Source organism: Solanum dulcamara, chromosome 12 (assembly GCF_947179165.1).
Source record: "Solanum dulcamara chromosome 12, daSolDulc1.2, whole genome shotgun sequence".
In the NCBI taxonomy this organism is placed as follows: Eukaryota; Viridiplantae; Streptophyta; class Magnoliopsida; order Solanales; family Solanaceae; genus Solanum; species Solanum dulcamara.
The window spans coordinates 25,781,929-25,805,625 of record NC_077248.1 but is presented as its reverse complement, the minus strand read 5'-3'; the positions used below and the strand labels follow the sequence as shown (position 1 = coordinate 25,805,625).

The following is a 23,697-nucleotide window of genomic DNA, read 5'->3' as shown; positions in this document are numbered from 1 at the left end:
TTGTTTGAAACTATTTTGTATTATGTTATAGAGAACTAGTCATGTTCCATCATATTTTTTTTTGAAAAGGGTCAAAAATGTTCTTAAACTATTTGAAATGAACAAAAATGTCCTCCGTTTATAGTTTGGTTCAAAAATTCTCTTGCTGTCAATATTTTGATCTAAAAATGCCCTTATTGTTATTTAATGAGTCAAAAATGCCCTATTGTTACAAAATAGGTCAAAAATGCCCTTTTCTGAATAAATATATATTTTTTAAAAAAACAAATCTTGTTCCTTATAAAATATTAGTTTTTAAGGAACTCCATTCTTGTTTTCTTTCTATTTAAACCACTTTAAGTAATAAAAATATGGGAAATTATTTTATTCTTCGTAATCTCAATTTATCAATTAAATAAGAATAATTTCATGTACTCTAAGTTTTAACGGATAATATATGTCATATATATAAGATGATAATAAATTCATCATTATTTTTTATTCAAATAACGATAAAAAATATTTATAATAAAATAAGAAATATTTTTAATTTTTTAATTTTTTTCTAATTGAAGTAGAATAAACATTTGCTAATAAAAGTAATAGTATTAGGAAAATTATGTGTTCAAAAAGAAAATAAATAATATATTTATTTCAAAAAGGATATTTTGACCCATTAAATAACAATAAGGGCATATCTGGACCAAAGTATTGACGGCAAGAGCATTTTTGGATAAACTTTAAACGGGGGACATTTTTAATTATTTTAAATAGTTTAAGGACATTTTTGACCCTTTTCCATATTTTTTTAGTTGCTCTAACAGACTAGACTTCCTGTTGCAGTTTCACAGTTATAATTATTTAAAGTAATTTAGATGAGGCAAGCCTTACAATTGTTATGGATGACATCATGGTAAGTATACTTTATCTAATTCGTATAAAAATAACAAATTTGGTTGGTTGTATAAATGTACAAATGCGTCTATTTTCTTGAGTCGAACTTTATTTACTGATAATATTTAATTTGATTATATTCTACACACTTCTGAGAATCTTCTTTTTCTTTATTTTTTTCGGCGAAGCTCTTTTTCTCTGGCAAGAGTTTTTTTTTTATTCTTTACTTTTCCGGCGAGGTTTTCCCCGACATGAGGCTACTTCTTCTTCTTTATTATTTTCTGGCGAAGTTTGTTGTCGTTTTCTATCTCTCTCGGTGAAGTAGATCTGCCAAGATCTGAACTAGATATATCAACTTCCAGCAGCGTACATCAGATTCTTGCGGCGTTCAGCAGATTCCGGCAGCGTACAATAAATTTCGACATCGCCCATATTTTTTCGGCGACGATCAGCATTTTCCAGCGTGGTCTACAGCTCCAGGATCTTATATTTCCTCAACTGATCTAGGTATTAATATATTTTCACTTTCTTTGCTTATTAACAAGTATTCAGATTGATTCTCTCAGTTATTATAACCACAAATTTGACATTTACTTTTCCATTTTACTTTAGGTTTTCTTCTTCTTCTTTGGTCTTCCTTACTTTAGATTTTCTTCTTCTTCACTTAGTATTTAGTGTTCTTGATTTGCCTATTAGCTAGTGTGTGTTGTCTCTCTATTATACATTTTATATTGTCAATTATTATCTCATTGCTTGTATTTTTTGGATTTATTTGTTATTAGTTATTCACTTTGTAGTTCATATCATTTTAGTGGCTTTGGTTACTGATGGTGGACTAGAGTCATGTCCTCAATTGGGGCTGAAGGCAAAGGAAAATAGTGATAAGAGGGAGACGGGTTTTCGTAAGTTGAGACTAGGACCGTGGAACATAGGGTCGCTTATAGGGAAGTCCATAGAGCTAGTGAAGAGTCTTAAGAGGAGAAAGATTAATATAGCTTGTATTCAGGAGACTAGATGGGTAAGTTCCCAAGCCTGGAATGTGGACAGATTTAAATTATGGTACTAAGGAGGCACAATGGAGTAGTTATTCTGGTCGACGCGGATCTTAAGGAGTGTGTAGTGGAGGTAAAGAGGATCAGTAATAGTATGATGCTTATTAAGCTAGTCATAGGCAGGCTTATTGTGAACGTTGTTAGTGTGTTTGCACCACATGTGTGCTTGGATGAAGAAGTCAAAAGGCTCTTTTGGGAGGATTTGGATGAGGTAGTGAGAGGTATATCGAGTATCAAAAAAAATTCATTGATGGAGATTTCAATGTTCATATCGGTACAACTTCTAATGGTTTTGATGATGACCATAGAGGCTTTGATTTTGGGAAAAGAAATGGCGGCTGGGTATCTCTCTTCGAGTTTGCTAAATCTTTTGAGTTGGTTATTTCTAACTCGTATTTTCTGAAGGGGGATAATCAATAGTTACCTTTAGTAGCACGGTAGCTAGGACTCAGATTGACTACTTACTCATTTAGAAGGGTGATAGAGTCCTTTGTACAGATTGCAAGGTTATTTTGAGTAAAAATATTACTACCCAATATAAGCTTTTGGTGATGGACTTGAAAATTAAAAGGGACAGGAGAAAGAAGACCCTTTATGACCAACTAAGGATTAGATATGAGGGGCTAACTCCCGCCCTTTCTTAGGATATAGGGAGAAGTTGATTGGTTTAGGGGCTTGGAGTAGTAGCGGTTATGTGAACAACATGTGGGACATGACTGCCGGTTGCATTAGAAAAGCAACTACCGAGGTTCTAGGGGTATCGAGAGGAATCTTTGGTGGTCGTCAAGAAGATTGGTGGTGGAATGGAGAAGTACAAGGCAAAGTGAAAGCTAAGAAGGTTGCCTATACGGAGTGGTTGAAATTTGTGGATGAGGAGGAGAAGAGTAGGCTTAAACATATCTATAAGAAGGAGAAGACAAAAGAGAAGTCGTCGGTCACCAGTGCTAAGATAACAACTTTTGAACGCCTATATGTCGAGTTAGGAGAAAAAGATGGGGATAAGAGATTGTATAGCTCGCCAAAGAGCGAGGGACAAAATCCCACGACCTGGATCTAGTAAAGTGCATCAAGGATGAGGAAGGTGAAGTGTTAGTGGATGAGACCTATATCAAGCAAAAGTGGCATGCTTACTTCCACAAATTCTTAAATAAAAAAGGAGACAAATACATTGTTCAGGGTGATTTGGCATACTTTTATAGTCTTCTAGACTTTGGGTGCTGCAGGTGTTTTAGGATTGAAGAGGTTAGACGCGCTATTAGCAGAATGAGGAGGGGAGAGCGACTAGGCCCGATGAGATTTTAGTGGACTTTTGGAAAAGCACTGACCAGGCAGGTTTGGAATGATTGACTAAGTTGTTTAATGTTATTTTGAAGACTGCTAAGATGGCCGATGAATGGAGGTGGAGTACTATAGTTCCATTGTACAACAACAAAGGTGATATCCAAAATTGTAATAATTACAGGGGTATCAAATTGCTAAGCCACACTATAAAGATTTAAGAGAGAGTGGTGGAGAGGAGTGTCAATCTCAGAGAATCAGTTCAGATTTATACTGGGGCATTCAACTACTGAAGCAACCCATCTTATGCAGAGACTGGTGGAGAAATTTAGAGAAAGAAAAAGGAATCTCCATATGGTGTTCATTGACCTTGAAAAGGCTCATGAGAAAGTTTTGAGGGATGTTCTCTGGAGGTGTCTGGAGGATAAAGGTCTCACGATGGTGTATATTAGGGCAATAAATGACATGTCTGCTGGAGCCAAAACTCGGGTTAGGACCGTGGGAGGTGACTCAAACCATTTTTCTGTTAAGATGGGACTACATCAGGGAATTATGCTGAGTCCTTTTCTTTTTACCTTCATGATGGATGAGCTGACACGGTCTATTCAAGAGGAGTTTTCATGGTATATGTGGACGACATAGTTTTGATTTATGATACTCGAAACAGAGTTAATGATAGATTGGAGGTGTGGAGACAAACTTTGAAGTCCAAAGGGTTCAGATTGAGTAGGACCAAAACAGAATACTTGGAGTCCAAATTTAGTGTTACGATGGATGAAAAGGACATAAAAGTGAGGCTTGCCACTCAACCTATCCCCAAGACTAAAAACTTTAAATATCTTAGATCCATCATCCATAGAAGTGAGGACATCGATGATGATGTCACGCATCGCATTGGGGCAGTGCGGATGAAATGGAGGCTTGCCTTTGTAGTTCTGTGTGATAAAAAAGTACCACTAAACTTAGAGGTAAGTTCTACTGAATGGTGGTTAGACCGGCATTGTTATATGGAGTGGAGTGTTGACTAGTAAAGAACTCTCATGTTCAGAAGATGCATGTTGCGGAGATGATGATGCTGAGATGGATGTATGGACATACTAGAAGTGATAAGATTAAGAATGAAGTTATTCGAGAGAAGGTGGGAGTGACCTCTGTGGCAGACAAGATGAGAGAAGCGAGACTGAGATGGTTTGGGCATGTGTAGAGGAGGGGTGTCGACTCCCTAGTTAGGAGATGCAAGTGGTTGGATTTGGGGGTTATGCGGATGGGTAGGGGTAGAACGAAAAAGTATTGGAGAGAGGTGATTAGACAAGATATGGCGCTACTCCATATCACCGAGGACATGACCTTAGATAGAAAGGAGGAGTGGAGGTCGCGGATTAGGGTAGAAGGCTAGTAAGGATAGAATGGTGTCTTCCGTGTGGCATGCCTCTATAGTTGTATTGTTAGTGCCTTTGTTTATCACATTACTTTGATATTCTTATTGTTCTTGTCTGATAAAATTTGCATCGCCTTTTGTTTTATTGCCATTATGCTATATATATATATTTTTTTTCTTTCTCTTACTTGGGATTGTGATTTTTGAGCCGAGGGTCTTTCGAAAACAACCTATCTCCATGATGTAGTAATAAAGTCTGCGTACATCCTACTCTTCCCAAATTCCACCTATGAAATTTCACTTAGTATGTTATTGTTGTACTTCTGGGAGTATTTAGTACCAGCGAACCATTCTAATTTGTGTCAAAATAATCTAGAAACTCATGTACAGGTCCACTTCAGATGCTCAGATAGTATCATAGTTTGTATTTGTGGTTCCCTCTTTTTATTATTTAAAATATATATATGTACTTGTGTAATTTTTGGTTTCCTTTTAACAAAATATAATGAGATATTTTTTTCTTTTGTAGGATGAACATGTGTACATCAACATTCCTGGCAATATGACTATTAGAAGAAGAATTATTTTTGGCTTACTATTAGTATCAGTGTACTTACCCGTACAGAGAATCAAAAATCATCATAATGTAAAATTGAATCACTATTTTACATATGTACTAAATTAAAATGTTATGCAATATTTATTTAATTACATATTAAGTAGTAATCATATCATATATCATCATATTATATTAATCATACCATTTCATCATCATACTATTCTAAAATTGAGATTACCTTAAGTAGAAAACTTGAGTTACCAAAATATCCATTAAAAGTTGAAGGACATTTTTATCCTTTTATCACGAACTATTCCTTCAATATTCATGTACAAATTTGTAAAAACAATTCATAAATTACCATTAAAATATAAAAAATTTCTTAAATAAGTATAGTGAATCACCATAAGGACAAATGAGTTGGTGAGTCTAACCATCACCGTATTGAATAGCTATTAATTCTTTTTCTTATTTCTTGTAATCAGAAGGAGTAGATGAATAGCTTTATCTTTTTATATTCTTCTTAATTAGAATAATTAAGAATTGTTATGTGACTTTTGTGGTAATTATTCAACAATTTTTTCAAAAAAAGAAAAATCAAATGGCAATGAAGGCACTTAATACTAATGTATTACAATGATTTACTCTTTTTATTGAATTACTCATAAGTTTCTATCTGAAAGCATAATGCTTCATTGCATACTAAAGTTACTTTTCACCTCCTCATTCCTAAATCTGTAAGGGTAGGGCTTGTTGGAAAAAACATCGACTAATTTCCGTCTTCTTCGGATTGTCTTTAAGCAGAAAAATAACAGAGAAATTTAAAGAGAGTAACAACACAAAGATTTAACGTGAAAAACTTCCCAATTGGAGAAAAATCATGGAGCTCTCAAAAAAATATTCACTATATGGAAAATTATTACAATCATATAATACATAATATTTTTCTCACACACCGCAATACCTAAAATACTATACCCAAGAGACTTCCAAGAGATACCATCCCTAAATTCCTCAATGGTAAAAAAAATACTATACCATGATTTTATACATTTTGATATTTGCTGTATTTTTGGTGTAGATACAAACAATGTAGCTAAACTCCTTAAATAGTTAACAAAAGTTATTTTCATATGCTATCTCACTGATGTGGGATAGCCAACATTTGAAAAAAAAATTCTTTCTTTTTTAAATCAATAACCAACAAATCTTCACCTTTGAAAAAGAAGAAAAAATTCAACCTGTTGGCCTTTACAGTTGTCTAGCTACACATAACAGAGTCAGTTCTCCACCCGACTCTAACATCGGCCAACCATGCGCATCTGCAACTTTCACATTGTCTACTACCGACAATCATAATTTTATTATCAAGAGTTATCATGCCCCCACCATAAAGAGTACATCCACTCAGATTGAAAAAACCAATCCAAGAATTTTCACTCGAAATCACTTCACAATTTCAAGAATTTCAATTTTGGCTCATGTCGAAAAATTTGCTAATAACTTATGGTGCAACCCTCTTGTTGATTTCTTGAGAGTTCATTAGCCATCGACATCTTTTCCATCACACACCTTGTTATCACCAATCAACCAATGCCCATGTGCAAATTGTGGACACGCTAGAATTATTTCATCCTTTATCATGACAACCTTGGAGAACATGTCATAAGGATACCTATCCCAGCGTACAATCAGAGTCTCTGCCGAACAACTCCTTACAATCCTACCTTATCCGAGTTTAGTAGTTATTGATCAAAATTCTCAGTCCACAAAGATTCTAAAATTCCACTAGTCAAATCCTCAATTTAATCTGTAGCATTTGACCAGACTTGAGTCTTTGATCTCCTCTTTTGATTCCTCTTTGCGTTAACAGATAACTACAAAAGTCCCAAAGGTACATCCCCACCGCAATCATACATGTCATAAATCACAACCTCCATAGTTCGGAAACCACCGTTGAAGCTTCTTCATCTATTAACTAATGCATACTAGATTTTGACAACACTGGGGCATAATTTTTCATCAGCTTTGGCTTTATTTTCTCACACAACCAGCTTCAAAACTCATTCTCTAACCAAACTTCTCAAATCTTGTCCCCACATGCTTATCAATACTAATAAATGGACAATAGCAATGAAAAAAATACCCACTAAAAATATAGTTCCCAGAAAAGAGAGGTGGATCATAACAGATACACTTAAATATCAAGTCTTTCCTTAGCCAAAACCTCTTTAGATTGTACTTAGTTCCACTGTTACCAAATATACAAATACCCCAAAACAACTCCATCAGAATAGCAAACTCCACTGGAATCAGACTCCAATTGCTATTCCATCAGAACAAAACTTCTCATTGAAAACAATAATTCTAACTCATAAATTTTTCTGATGTGGAAGATCAAACAAAGTTGCAACCACAGAACATACTAAAATTTTAAAAGAATTATTCTACACCAAAAGTTCTGATACCACTTGTTGAAAAAATGCATCGATTAATTTTCGTCCCTTCCCGACTGTCTTCAACCAAAAAATAACAGAGAAATTTAAAGAGAATAACAACAAAAAGATTTAACGTGGAAAACTCCTCAAATGGAGAAAAACCACGAGCCTCTCAGAAAAATATTGACTATATGAAAATTTGTTACGATCATATAATACACAATATTTCTCTCACACACCCAAATACCTAAAATATTATACCAAGAGACCTCCAAGAGATACCATCCCTAAATTCCTCAATGATAAAAAAATAATACTATATATACCATGTATTTTTATACATTTTGATATTTAATGTATTTTTGATATAACTACAAACAATGAAGCGAAACTCCTTAAATAGTTAACAAAAACAATTTTAATATGCTATCTCATCAATGTGAAATAGCCAACATTTGACCTTTTTTTTTTCTTCCTTTTTCAAACCAATAACCAACAGGGTTTTCCCTTCTTCTTTGTATGCCATTTTTATTTAGGTTGGTATTTTTGCTCTATTACACATTTCTTTTCGTACTTCCATCTTTGACTCTAGTCTCTATTTTAATGATCCTACGGTGAGCTTTTTGACATGCTAATTAATTAAGTTTGGTTTTTTTAAAAAAATATAATTTTTATGTATTTTTAAATGTAAATAAAGATATTTGTAGGTTGAGTTAGAGTTCTAAATCAAAAAGACAATGAAAAATTGCAAAATTGTGGTAAGGATCTTTTGAGGTAATTTTTTTTTAGGCATATTAGAATTTCTTTTATTTCTTTTGTTTTATCTGAAAACATTTTCTGCTATTCTTCAGAAATATTTAATTTCTCCTAAAAATTTAGTCAAACATCTTATTTTTTAAAAAGAAATTCCCACTCTAACACGGTTTTTAAATAAAATAAAGATGAGAAGATAACTTATCGTTTAAAACATAAAAAAAAAAATACCTTTTAAAAAAAAAGCAAGCAATTTTGACCTCGTAATTTTTTTGTCATATTTAGATTATGGAATGAGAAATTCTACGAATAGCAAAATTAAAGGAGACAAGTTTGGATCGTAGAAGAAGAATCCTCATCATTATGATTTACGCATCACCAAATAGAGACAAGATTGAATATGGTCACTTTATATACATACAAGTTTAGTGTGGTAAGGTTTTATAGTTTATCCTTTATATGTTCGTAATTTCCTTTGGCTCGTAATATATAGGATCAATATCATTGAATGCTGACAGAGTGCAAGGAAACTGTTGATGATGATGAAACAAAATATTTTTTTTAGTGAAACACAAAGAGAAGTATACAACAATTCATCTATTTCAATTACCTCGCTCTTGATTCATATCATAACTAGTGGCTTGGCTTCAACAAGAAGTTCCTTAAAACTAGGACAACATTAATTACGGGTCAGGGTAGAAGCCTATGAAGTTCTTATTCGTACCATATTGCAGAAGATCCTGAAATAATGCCTAATGGACGTTAACTCATTTCAAGATCGATAATGTTCGAGGATTATTGTTAAAAAAATAATCTAGATATCTCAAAAAGAAATAATTTTAGGAATGCCTTGAGTTATTCCTTAATAACAACAACAACAACAACCCAGTGAAATCCCACATCGTGGGGTCTGGGGAGGATAGAGTGTACGCAGACCTGACTCCTATCAATGTAGGACGGCTGTTTCCGAAAGACCCTCGGCTCAATAAAAGCATAGAAAAAGGTCAGACAAGAATATTAGAGTAAATAAGTAGATGACGAAAACGGTCCAAACAATAATATAATCAAAGCACAAAAAACAGTAGATATTATTATTGGATAATAACATAAATACCATAAATAACATACATCAGAGTACAAGAAATCATAGTGCGTTAATACGCCTACGAATAAGGGAGAATAAAACCACTATGTACTAGCCTTCTACCCTAATGTGTGTCCTCCACACCCTCCTATCTAGGGTCATGTCCTCGGTAAGTCGTAAATGCGCCATGTCCTGTCTGATCACCTCTCCCCAATATTTCTTCGGCCTACCCCTACCTCTTCTGAAACCATCCATGGCCAACCTCTCACATCTCCGCACTGGTGCATCTGGAACTCTCCTCTTCACATGTCCAAACCATCTCAGTCGCGTTTCCCGCATCTTGTCTTCCACCGAGGCCACTCCTACCTTTTCTCGAATAGCCTCATTTCTAATCTTGTCACTCCTGGTATGCCCACACATCTATTTCAACATTCTCATCTCGACAACCTTCATCTTTTGCACGTGGGAGACCTTAACTGGCCAACACTCCGTCCCATATAACATAGCTGGTCTAACGATAACTTTGTAGAACTTGCCCTTAAGTTGTGGTGGCACCTTCTTGTCACATAACACACCGGAGGCGAGCCTCCATTTCATCCATCCTGCCCCAATACGGTGTGTGACATCCTCGTCGATCTCTCCGCTGTCTTGCATGATAGAACCAAGGTACTTAATACCTTATTAATAATTATTTGATATACTTATTATATCAAATATATGTAGTAATAGGAACAATGATGTGTACCTATTAACATAAGCGGAAAGACTTTGGTCGAAGAATTGCTCCAAGCCGAAATTTGTTTCACTAAGAAATGAAGTTTGATTCACAAACTAAATGTCTTTTTCTTTTGTGTGTTTAAAGAAGAACATGTCATGTCCCAATCTCAGAAGGTGCAACTAGCGTACCACACCTGACCTAGAGCCGACCTAGACAAACATGTACACTACTAGTGGACCCCAATTATACCCAACAGAAATATAAATAAGTGTATATATCTCGGCTAATCAGAAGCACTATCCGGTAAGGGCGTATGGGTGTTAATGGTTTTCAAAAAATCGACTTAACTAATCAAATCGAATCATATTGAACTGATTTTTAGGTTTAATTTATAAAATCGATAGTTTTTATATAAATTTATAACCATACCGAATAATTGGATAGGTTTTTTATTTTATAAAAATTAACCAAAAAAATACCGAACTATACTGAATAATATAAGTGTAAAATATATTTTATATATTAAGTTTAAGAATAATAAAACATTAAAGTTTTTGCTTTAGGCCCAAGATAATGAAAGCGATTACAAGCGACAACATAATTAACACTCAAAGTCATAACACTAAAACTTCTCATACTACTCCGATTGAAACTAAATTAATTCTAATATCTCAACTCTCAAGTAGTAACTAGTAAACTACAAGATATTCAAACTATCTTGGATAATAAGCTACAAGTGATTAGACATATTTTTCTTTCTTACAGTTTAAATTTTTCTTATTGGATACTTAAATCAAGTGAACTCAATTTTTGAGTTTCATCTTGATTGAGTTCTTTCCTCTCGTGTGATGTAAATTATATTTTTTTTTGTCTTTGGTTAATATTTTATACTACCATAATTTAATGGGATGAATATCTATTCTTGTTTTCTTAATCATCACCTTTTAAACAATAAAAAGTCTAGATAATTTTTTTCAAAGTCATACACAAGTATACATGGTAGCGTGTTCTAACTTTTATATTATTTTTAAAAAAATACCAAAAATTAACCGAGCCATACCGATATCGAAGAAAAATCGAGATAATGGGACATTTTAAAAAAGTTTAATTTTGGTTATATAAAATAAAATAACCGAAAAAATAGCATGATATAAATTTTATGAAATAACCGTCCGAACCGTAGCTTTGACACCACATAATCAGAGAATATTGTAGCAAGTATGTCAATTAACCAAGTAGTTAAAGAGAATATAAGCTAATCCCTATATGGGCCATTGAGACCACCATGATATCTATAATTACAGAATTTCTATGCAGACCGTTGAGGTCACCACTATATCTAGAATCACAAAAAGTTATATATACAAAGGCCAACAAGGTCATCACATTGTAGTACAAAAGTAACAAGGCCGACACGACTATTCTACAAGCCTCTAAAAGTAATATATTTAGAATGTAAAAGGCCCCGACCTATCCATCAACTATCTACATCATGACAAACCTTTATGTTTGACAACTCCAAAGGAAGAGGAGCTGACCAATCTGGTATAACTCGATAATACTATAGAGGAGGCATGTCTACCTATTTGTCAAGACTTGTAGGAATGAATGCAGCACCCACCAGGTTTAGGACATTAATGAAAAATAATTCTGAGTATGCAAGATGAATATTAACTAAGTAGGTATCATAAAGTAATGAATGAACATACATATAAGAGGGATAATCTGAGTACACCTACTTGCTCTTGAATCTATGAAATACTGAGGCTGATATAAAAGACATTGTAAATATTCAGACAGGGAGCCAGAGGATATTTTGAATATCTTCACTTGTTATTTACTTAAACCCTTATAATTTGTCACTAATTCCATAGTCAACTCAATAGACTATTTCATACAATAACAAACGTTGAGGGAGGAAAGTCATAATATAATGCTACTGATACCACTCACACAACAATAATAAAACAAGAACCTAATCAGGACCGTACAAATAATAAAAAATTCAATCCACTTAGGCCTCCATAATCTCGACATGTTCCAATCACTATAACCCCTATTAGCAACCCTTTGTCCCTTGGTCAATCTGTATCACTATCTAGTCTGTAGACTATTTGTGTATTTGTCAACCCCAGAATCTCCGTGTATCGCCTTTTGGGGCGATCTATAGCTGTATCGGAGCACACAAGGATCATATATCTGTATCTAGGCACACAAGGATCTTGTATCTATATCTGACCACGAAAGACTCATGCATTTATATCTCAGCACATAAAGCTTCAGTATCTGTATCTGAGATAACGGCTCATATATCTGTATGTGAGCACACAAGATTCTCATATCTGTATCTGAGCACACAAGACTCTCGTATCACTACCTAAGCACACAAGACTCATGCATCTATGATTTAGCCCCGTAGGCTTCAAGATAGCCCTATAGAGGAAAACATTATAGCTTATGAGTGAACATGCTTCATTATAAACCCTTAGACAATCAAAATAACGTGTAGAGTTTAATACACTACAATATCCCCTTAGTAACCTGTATCTATTGGAATGAGAATATCTCCTAACATAGAAAGAGTTAGAGAGTCTACTACCTATCAAATTGAATGACTCTGGTTCCAATGCATTAAATCATTCACGAATACGACTTTAGAGTTATAAAGATTAGTGTTTTCCCGAGACTATACAAGAAGGAAAGTGAGGTGGACCCTAGATTGGTGACGGCTTATAATAAAACCTCATCCTTTTCAGTTAGAACCCCCATTGCACTTTGGTTCTAGGAAGAAAATAGAGCACCTCTATAGATTTCTCTCTATATTCTCTTGATATTGGCCTAAGTCCTAACTGGAAATTATAGTCCACGATAAGGCTGTCATTTTGGTGTAGTATTCCCTTACATTTGTGGGGGTGTCGCCTTGTTGGTGTTGTGGAGCTGGGGTTTGGTTGTGTTGAAAAGTTCCGGGAAGTATTCTGGATTTGAGAGAAGTAAGACTTTCCTTTCATTGATTCTAGCTTCGTTAAACTAGGGATAGTATTTTTACTGCAAAAATCTGTATCTTTCATCGGATGGCCGTAGTACTTTGTTTTCTTGGGTGTTAATTGAAATTACATTATGTTATAGGGTTATGGAGGTACATTCAATAGTCGTTGGATCGTTGGTATCAATATCAAAGAGTATGTTAAGTCTATCATTTCTTCTTGGCATGTTTCCTTAGATCCTATGAGCGGTATGACTAGTATAATGTAGATGAGCTACTCATAGCCATAGGATCTGCGTTAGCTACTTTGAGTAGATATATTTATACCTTGTCGGGACTTCTATTTTATAGATAATGACCCCGTGTTAGATATGACATAGAAGTTACTTGTATAGGCCGCTTATAGCTTGCTCTCTCACTTTTAAGCTACTTGATTGTCTGTTGTTTCTTATGAGATTATTGTGGATGCCTTTTAGACTTTTGGAGCCATGTGTGCTCGGCGATATGGTGAGACTTTTATCTCAGAGATATGGCAATACTTAAGTGCTTGGCAGTACGGTGAACCTTGCATACTTAGAGATGCAACAAGCCTACAAAGCCGATTCACTTACTGGTTTTCCAGTTATATAGTGTCATCGATTGAGGATTTTTGCCACCAGGACATTACAGACCCAAGCCTCCAAATTGTCTAGTTATACAAAGCCTTATGTGTTTGGTGATATAGAGCCTTGCATTCTCATTGGCACAAAGTCTTGTGAGATCAGTGATACATGTTCATGGGTGCTCAGTGATACAAATTCTCACGTGCTCAGTGATACAGAGCCTGGTTTACTCAACTATAAAATTGCCTACGAGGCTAGATGGTTGGATATAGGGGTATATGGATTCATTTATATTGGCCGGTTTACGAAGGCTCGATTGAGTTGTATTGATTATTTTTTGTACCTACCAGGCTTATGGGAGCCTGATAGGTTTTTTGTTTTGTTTTTTCAATTATTATTATATGATTGTAGCACGTGTAGGTAGGTATGTTGTGACTATCTTTGCTCCCTTACCTAATTACTTACTATATTAATGATATCAATTTCAGTTAGAGTTAACTTACATAACAAATATTTCATTGTCTGGAGCGTTACATTCATGCCTATAGGTCCTGAGAGTCAGGTAGACAAGCCACCTCCAATCCATAGTGCTGTCAAGTTTCGACTAATTGGTAAGTTCCACTTTTTTCGAAGTTGCCAAATTTAGAGTCGTAGCGATCTTTTGTTGTATTAGATGATGGGTAGGTTGGGGCCCTGTACCGAGCAAGCACATTACTCTCAGAGGTTAACAAACTCGGGATTGTATAGTTGTAGGTTGTCGATCATGTTAGCCTTGTTACTTTGTACTATAAGCACGTTAGATCTGTTGGCCTTTGTAAATATATGACCTTTAGTGATCTTAGATATCATAGTGTCCCCAACGGCACACATAACATTCTATGATTATTGATATTGTGGTTTCCTCGATGACCTGCATAGGGATTTACTTATGTTCTATTATGAACTGTTGGATTAATTGAGATATTTGTTGCAAATTTCTTTGATTCTAGTCGTGACAGCTAGGGCTTCTAATAAGCTAAAATATATTTTTTCATATTTGTTGAGTGTAGCTGGTGTGCGTCAGTAGTGTACATGTCGTGTAGAGTTGGCTCAAGGTCAAGTATGGCACTAGGTGCAATTGTGCCTCTCGAACTTTCCATATTATATGATTCCTTTTTTAATTTCTGGAATTATGTGTAATCACTTATATCCACAAAAATTAATTTATAAAAGAAACATAAAAATATATGAGTTATTAATTCAGCACCTTAGAATATTGCGGTACATTATTTATAAAATATGATTTGCTTATTTGACAAGACTGCATAAGAATTGGAAGAATTCAGACAATTTTCACTAATTATGATGTTTTCATGTTTATAAAAAATATAAACATTAGGTCTTGGGTAGATACGATTGACCAAATCTTATGAAGTAAGAATGTAAATATAATATAAAGTTAGAATAATAAAACATCACTCAAAAATTTGAGATGATATAATGATATCGAAATTGTGATATTCCACATAACCTAGTGATTTACTTTATATTAGACTATGAGTGAAATGAGTCACCTAACGTGTTCCTTAACAGAAGGTAAGTGCGGTAAATAAAGAATACTTTGTCTTTACATGAAAAACATCCAACTCATATGAATGTAAAATAACTACGACATGTACCTTTATAGGATTTAACACAAATGATGTTCTATGAATTTACGACACTATTGATGCTCAAAACAAAGATTGCAAGTTCCTGAGCATGTTTATAGAGATATGATATGTTGTTTAAGTATTGTTGGAAAAATAGGTATGAAGGAACTTGGGAGAATTAAAGTTGAAAAATGAAACTTGGAGCAGTCTATAAGAGGTTGTATGGACCAGAGAGTTGTATGGTCCGTTAACTTATCCATGAAAAGTGCTTACAGAGCTGAATAGTTGAAGTCATGGTCTACGATACCCTATACTGACCATGAAAGCTTATACAGTCTATGAAAAGAGAATGTAGCAAATATTGAAGGAAGTTGTATGAGACTCTTCACGGCCCGTGGAGATCTGTACGGACCTTGAAGAGGCCCGTGGATAGTGACAACCAAGTTTCAACTAAAGAGTACGTCAAAGGTCATGGACAGCTTCACAGACCGTGAAGATTTTCTCTGGCTGTGAAACTGATCGTAGAAGGATACCGACTCTATTTTTCCTATTTTGTTTAGGATTAGTTTTTATGACTATGAATAGGTTTTATGTTATGATTTATTTTAAGGTTGCGCACTACTACCTCATTTTGAGAGCATCGTGAAGACACACTTGGAGATTTTTATGTACTCTTGACAATTAATCACATCTTGATCTATTGTTCTTCCATCAATTCTAAATTGGTTTTTTGATTATCGTAAGTTTCTTTTACATGGAATCTACATCATTCTTATTATTTTTCTTGGGATCATGAGTGTCTAAACATCACAATTAGGATTGCGGGAACCACGACTGGATAACAAAGTAGGTTAAGTATAAGTAGTCCTCAATCAATCTACATGCATGTATTGTTGTTATCTTCGTTTTGATTGCCTTGCGATGAGTGCATGTGTTACAATTTACCCATATTCAATACTTGATCGAAAGAGGTAGTGATTAGGAAAATATAGCAATGGCAGAGATTTGAAGCTACAAACCTTCATCAAATGGCTTGAGCCCGAGAAGGGATATCCTTATGGGGTCAAAAACAAGGTTTAGTTGTTAATACACTTTGAGACTGAGAGGTGATGAGTGAAATTTATCTATAAGCTCGAAAGGAATTTAGATGTATTTAACTTGTTAGATTTTGCATGCTACACATTGAGAGACAATTTCTAGTATGATACATCTATTGAGTTATGACGTCATGGGGAACATAATCCCAGCATCTTCCATATACTATTCACAACTCTAAGTCTGTCCTACTTTGCTACTGTGACTACTATTACTAATTACATAGTTGAAACCATAATCCCCCAATTTACTTAATGTATTTTTACTTTTGGGAGATATTGACTATAATTGAATATAAGTGCTAGTAGACATATTTTCTACGCATTTCCTATGGGATCGACCTCAACTCTAGTTTAGTTCTATACTTGACAATGACCGCTTTATACTTCTTAATTGTGGTGTAAGTTTGGGCGTATCAAATTTTGGCGTCGTTGCCAGAGAATACGACTTTGAAATATTCTATTAGTATTTATTTTATTTGTAGTTTTATTTCCTAATTTTACCTTTTTCCATATTTTTGTTTCTGAAGGGTACATGTTAGTGCATTAAAAGTACCCGAAGTAAGGGGTGAACCCCTGACTCTTTATGACCTAGAGCTTGAAAAGTCTATTTGCAAGAAAATGAATGACTAAGAGTGTGAAACATAGAGATTGAGACAAATTATTTCTCAAACAAGGGAAAATGTCAATAATGGTATCAACAGCCCAAGGGATGAACACAATGACAAGGAAGATGAGGTAGCTCCGTAACATCATCAATTAGCTCTGATAGGGTAGCAACCCATTGATTTTGTTTTGGATGATAATGATGCAGATATGGACAGAGTCGGAGTCACAGGGGCTATAGTTCTCCTATTATTACCACAGGGTGTGAAGTTCACAATTACTAACACTATGATTCAATTGATAAACTTGAAAGTTATTTTCAAAGTAGCTAGAGATGATCAAAATCAGCAGCTGATGAACTTTGTTGGCACCTGCAAATCATTTGAGATCCCTGGAGTTATCCAAACAATAATTTGATTGAGGTTATTCCCATTGTCTCTATCTTGGGAGGCAATAAGGTGGTTGAATGAGTTGCAACATGATTCAATCAACACTTGGAGATAGTTGAGAGAAGCGTTCTTGGAAACGTTTTTCTCACCTTTAAAGAAGTTAGAGTTGAAGGACGAGATTAAAAATTAGAGGCACTTGGTTGAGACTCAGCCAAAAGCTAAAGCAGTTCCCAAACCATATGCTGACTGACGATCATTTGATAGATCATTTCTATGAATTGCTAAATTTGGTGACTAAGTATGTGGTTGACTCAGTTTGTGGAGGGTCCTTCATGGCTAAAACTTTACCAAAGGCTGAAACTATACTTGATAAAGTATATAAGAATAACATGACTTTCCACATAAGAGATTCTGAACTTGCAGGGCTCAGATATACAATTGAGATGTCAATAAAGCAGTGTCGGAGAGAAGAGGAGTATGATCAGGACATGGCTCATATGAAGACACAGATGAATCTGATGACTAAGTATTTGGTATTAGGCGCAACTGAAATGGTAAATGCAGTTGGACCTGTAGGTAGACATGAGGATTTGGATTTTATTTATGATGAAGAGGAGAAGTACCTGAAAAACTAGGAGGGGGTTTCTGAACATTCGGAAAAATAAGGTCGAAACTATCCAAAGGATAGGTACTATGACGGAGCTAGAAACCACTATCAAGGTAATTGACAGAGCAAGGAAAATTTCAAAAATGATTGAAGTGGAGTCTATGTGCATCCTGAAAACAGAGACAAGGCTGGTAATGAATCAGGTAGATCCAAAATGGAAAAGATGCTGACCAAGGTGCTACAAAAGGTAGAATCTACAAAATTCGGGGTTAAAGAGTTAAAAGGTTATATTCAAACATGAGTCAGTTAATAGATTCACACTCCACTTCTATTAAGCAGTTGGAGAATCAGATGGAGCAATTGTCAGCCACTCTAAATGAGAGGAAATATGGTACACTTCCTAGTGATACCATTCAGAAACCAAGGAAGGATGGAAAATGTATGGCAATTATTAGGAGTGATAAGTCACTTTCGGGGCTAGTGCCTAGAAGTATTGAGAAGGAAAGAGATGTTGAAGCTGAATGTGATACTAGTGATGAAAATGTGGTTGGTGAAGAGACTTTTGCTAATTCGAGTAAGACAAAAAGATAGATGTTAGTCCTGAAGATGTTGAAGGAGTTAAGAGTAGAGAGAATCCTAAAGCAAAGTTTTTGCAATCCCTACCACCAGTTCCTACACCACCCATTCCATTTTCTCATAGATTAAAGAAGAAAGCTGAAGATGGAAAGCTTTTACCCAATCAACAAGACTCAAACATTCACCTCAAAATCGCATATCCTAAGCTCTAGGATCTTAAAAATGGAAAAATGGGGAAAACAACCCTGACTAAACCCCTTCTAGTTGTCGCTAAAAAGACATAGGGTTGCTTTTGCGAGAATTGCTTTCGCGACCTCCGGTTCACCTGCTTAAGTATCCCTTTTCACGATCATGACAGGCCACTCGCTAAATTAAAGGCAATTTCACGACCCTTACTTTGTGATAGCGAACCCTATACCATAACACATAAATCAAAAATTAGTTCACTTCTCAAACTCTCGAATAGACCCTTGGGATTATTTTGAAACCCCGTACACATAAATCATATATGCTACCCTACTAAATTCGATGTTTCAGACTCAATAGAACTGTCAAAATTTAAATTGAAGGAACCTTTGACCTGAAATCTATTTAGTTGCAACCAAACTAGTTAAGGACTCAAAAAGACCAAAGCGCCCTTAAAGCTCCCAAAAAATACCCTAATTCAGATCGATCGATAATTTATTGATATATCATGCGTCCAATGATTGTCGTAAGTTCCAGCTTGAGTTATTCGCTTGGGTTACCAATCTTGCAAAAGACACTCTTAGTCAACCTAGCGAACAACATTACCAAAATTCTGATTTAGCGCATTGACCTAAGACGATCCAGTACCCAAGGCGTATTGGGCCCATTAGAAAGATCACCTTGAGTACAAAACAGCCCCCGACCTAAATGGATGATCATACCGTTGTGTTTAAATTTGAAGGTTGTATATGTAGTTTGACAAACCATTGTCCCTCGGGGTTGGAAGTTTATTTTAGTAGCTTAGTCTAGTAAAACAAGGATCTTTACAAGCTGCTAATTCATCCAAAAGTCGTTGGCGTTTGGACATATCAAGAAGTAAAGAATGAAAGATTTTTCACGAAGCCTTAGTTTAGGATTGTACCCCTGTGTGGGACCGATTATTTGTATCCCATTTTCCTATTATGTATCCCCATTCAGTTTATTCATAAACTTGTATAAATATGGTTTTTTGGGGCAACAGAATGTTTCAAATGGCGTTATACATCCTTCAAATCGTTAGGCCTATCATTGGCGTAAAAATGTCACATATATGTTTAGGATGTGTAATAACTATTTATGTGCTATATGCTATAACTGTTTTTGTGAATATGTTGCTTCATTTGGAGACATGCTACTCCACTATTTTAGAATATTTTCTAGAGCCTCATAGGCATAAATATCGAGTCACTATTGAAAGTGTGTCTAAATACTCCATGAGTCTTTAGTTTCCCAACAAAATTCAAACTTTACTCTCAAATCATAAACCTTGCGCACTCATCTCAAAAAAAAGGGTTGATGTTTCAAAAAAAAATCCAAGCTGGTCGAACTACGTAGGACCTGAATTCACCTTTGTGAGATACTTAGGCAACCTTTCAAGACTCGATATTGTGTTTAAAGTTTTCAGTTTTTCCTCATTCTTTCAAAGAAATTGAGAACTTCTTCTGCATCTAAGAAGAATGAGGGTACAAAAGTTGAAGCGCAAGAAATTCGTGAGTCAACACAAGACAACCTTTCTCACACATCAATCGTAAAATTAAAATGGTCAATTTCTGTCCAGTTAGTCTTTCTTCACCCATGAATTAGTTTGTCTTCAAACAAAACAACATTTATATGTTTAGTTCTTTGTGTGATATTTTGCATTAATTATTACAAACACAAACTAATACTTTAGCTTTTGAGTTATTCTTCTTTTTTCAGAAAGAGACTAATTTGTGACAGAAATCAAACTTGCTTACTTCTCAAAAATCGAGGGTTCAACAAAGTTGATTCTTTTTTTCTTTGTAAAGGCTGTTATCAAAGGACATCATACGATAAATGATTGGATCTCAATTTTGAGGTCAACACCCTCTCCCTAATTAAGAAGTTTCTTTTGTACGTAGGAGAGACGATATTATTTCAAGAGAGAGAATCACGGCAATCCCAAATCGGCAGCAACATTCAACTACAAACTTTAATCCTAATCTCTTTCAATTCTTTAATCTAAGAAAAATCGTAACCCTTTCTTTTATGGATCTTGTAGGGACAAATATTTAATGGAAAATAACGATAACCATAAATTTCACAAGACACCAATACACAACGTGGAAGATAAATCGGGGGAGTCTTTGATTATGAAGTCTTACTCTTATATTTTTTTTACTTATTTTTTAATGGCCCCGGTTTCACACATTTCTCATATCTTTACAGAAAAACTGTCCCCGACAATAGTCGGGGAAGGTTATAACAATGTATGATTCTCGTAAATAGTTGAAAAAATTCAAGTTATAAGAGACAATCCCCAAAAAGAGCACAATAACAAAGGAAATTGGAAGAACACACCAATGTATAATCTTTGAGGAATATTTAAAAAAATAATACAACCATAGGTGTCCTCACCGATGGTTGAGAGGACACGAAACGTATTGGTGTAAATATGCAAAGGCACTCCCCAACTAAAGATGTCAACGAGCACTAGATTTACGAGACGTCACTCTGAGTTTGTCTATATCTTTAAATTATTTTATATATCATATCTGCAAGAACTATGCACACCTGATTCTCATCTCAGTGAAATACGTAGGCATCTCTTCTTGGGTTTGGTATTTTTTTTCAACAAAACTAATAATAAATTGTGTACATATTTTAAGAGTCATATCTTCTTGATTGGGACAAATACAGTTGGGAGCATGCTAAATATTCAGTTTAATGAAAAGGATTGGCTTTGTGGTAAACCACAGCTTCTATTGGTATCTTTCATTTGTACTTTTGTGATGCTTAAAAATTCTCTTGTAGGCATTCAAGGTAAGAATAAAACCAACCTTATGGCTTCATGTGCATTGTGTGGTGAGCTTTAGATTAAAATTCAATTGCATCGCACTGTTGATCTAGAACTTGGCTCGAATGTTTGTTGAAGCGAAATCCTGAGTTATGTTTGGTTTGAGAAAGGATTGTGGCCTTTTTTGACCCGATTGTGCCTTTTAAAGCCTACCAAATAACATTAATCTCTAGTTTTCCCCACTTTGAGCCTAAACCCTTTTTTTGGACAACCACATCTTAGCCCTTTCCCTTCTGAGTGCTTACATGCACTATCTCTCTCTTGGACCAAACTTCGTGAGCGCACTGAAGACTTGCAAATCACTTAAGAAGATCCAATTTTGAAATTGTTAAGGGCAAAAGAGCAAAGTCTGCAAAGTCAAGAAAATGAAGATGACTTCTAGAAAAAAAAGGGAGAAGTTGAAAGAAATATGAAAAGATAAAAATACCCTTACAAGGTCAATAAAAGATAAGAAAAAATACTCCAACAAACGAGGTAAAACTTCAAAAAGAAGGGGTGAAAAGAGAACAGCTCTAACAAATAAGGACTCAAAGAATTTAAGACGAAAAAAAAGGTGAAAAGAGGAAAAACTCTATCAAATAAGGACATAAAGAAGTCGAGACAAAAGAAAGAGGATCGGGCGCCAAAAGGCGTATCAATCATCAAAAGCATAAATTCAATGTGACGCTCAAGAAGAGATTAAGTCACTTTTATCCCAAATAAATATTCCACCCATCCCTAAGTGTATATTACAAGACAATAACATGCCCTACGTGATCCCATTCCAAATATTCTCACATTATTGGAGACTTACATACAGGCCAAGCATATGGTATCACAGTTGCATGCGTTGAACATTCTTGAGAGTGTGAGTGCACATTGGAAAATGCCCTCAAATCGAATAATTCAGATATGTGTAAAATATGACATTTTTTATTTTGAGGGCACTTGAAAATGATGGTTGGTATAATTCTAAACCTTTGTTTAAAGCAAGACGAACAAATCTTGTCGATACTCAAGCATGTTTGAGGTATTCATTGAAACTATAGAAATTACCTCGAAGTCAATCTCAATTATAAGAAAGAAAATGAGAAATATTTCTATACAATGCTAACTGTTGGTACCAATTGTAGTCAAAATTTGACTATCTCTTTACATTCTCTAAAAAAAATTGCATTTGTCCTTTGAAATTAGATGGTTTGCTCTAAATAATATGACATTAGGCTAATTTCATCTATGTGAGATGCCTATTTTACTTCATTGGATAGTCCATATCAAAAGGGTGGCATATCTCATATTTTTAAGCTGAAAATATTGCAAGGAAAACATTTCTTCATTTCATTATGCTCATATTACATATGTGTCTATTGATGGTCTTGTCTCAAATTTTTCAGTATTCATCATCCATAGGATTGGAACTATATTTGACATGATTCTTGCACCAACAGGATATGTAGGCGCCATAATGGCTCAGTCATGTTCCCCGTCTGATTTTGGTTTCTCCTTTATAATTAAAACTGGGACAAAATTTTTAAGAATATCTCAAAAATTCACAAGAAGAAGATACTATCTCTAACAAGTCAAGATTGGAGATCATATTAGTATATGCAACTGTGACAGAATTTTTGAGAAAATCTCAAAATTTCCACAAGAATGTCAAAATTCTTTTTTCAGTAGCTTGAGATTTATCAAAAGATATAACTGGGACAGAATTTTTGAGGAAGATCTCAAAAATTCCGTCAAAAAATATTAGAAGTTCGAAGTCAACTTCAAATGATCTCCAACATTGCTAGAATGGAGAAAACATAAATTCAATATCCGAGCCATTGATGCCTTGTATAAACTTCCATAAAAAACATGAGTCCCAACGAACATAAATTGTTCAAGAGAAAAGATGAAGGAACATGTGAAAGCATCGAGAGGATGACACTTTCACAATCATCGAGCCATCCGCCTTATTACAGTGGAAAATCATTCAACTCATCCAAGAGGATGACATTTGTATTTTCATTTGCCAAGAGGGTCATTTCATTTTCATCGCATTACCAAGAGGGACA

The 23,697-nt window shown here is 34.8% G+C and overlaps 1 long non-coding RNA gene across 1 annotated transcript; it reads left to right on the top strand.

Annotated features, from left to right (window-relative positions):
- The first annotated feature begins 1,025 nt into the window (after positions 1 to 1,025).
- LOC129877042 (uncharacterized) lies at positions 1,026 to 5,294 on the top strand. The gene is made up of 2 exons (XR_008763460.1): positions 1,026 to 1,380; positions 5,111 to 5,294. It is a non-coding gene; the product is annotated as an uncharacterized LOC129877042 (long non-coding RNA).
- The last annotated feature ends 18,403 nt before the right edge of the window (positions 5,295 to 23,697 follow it).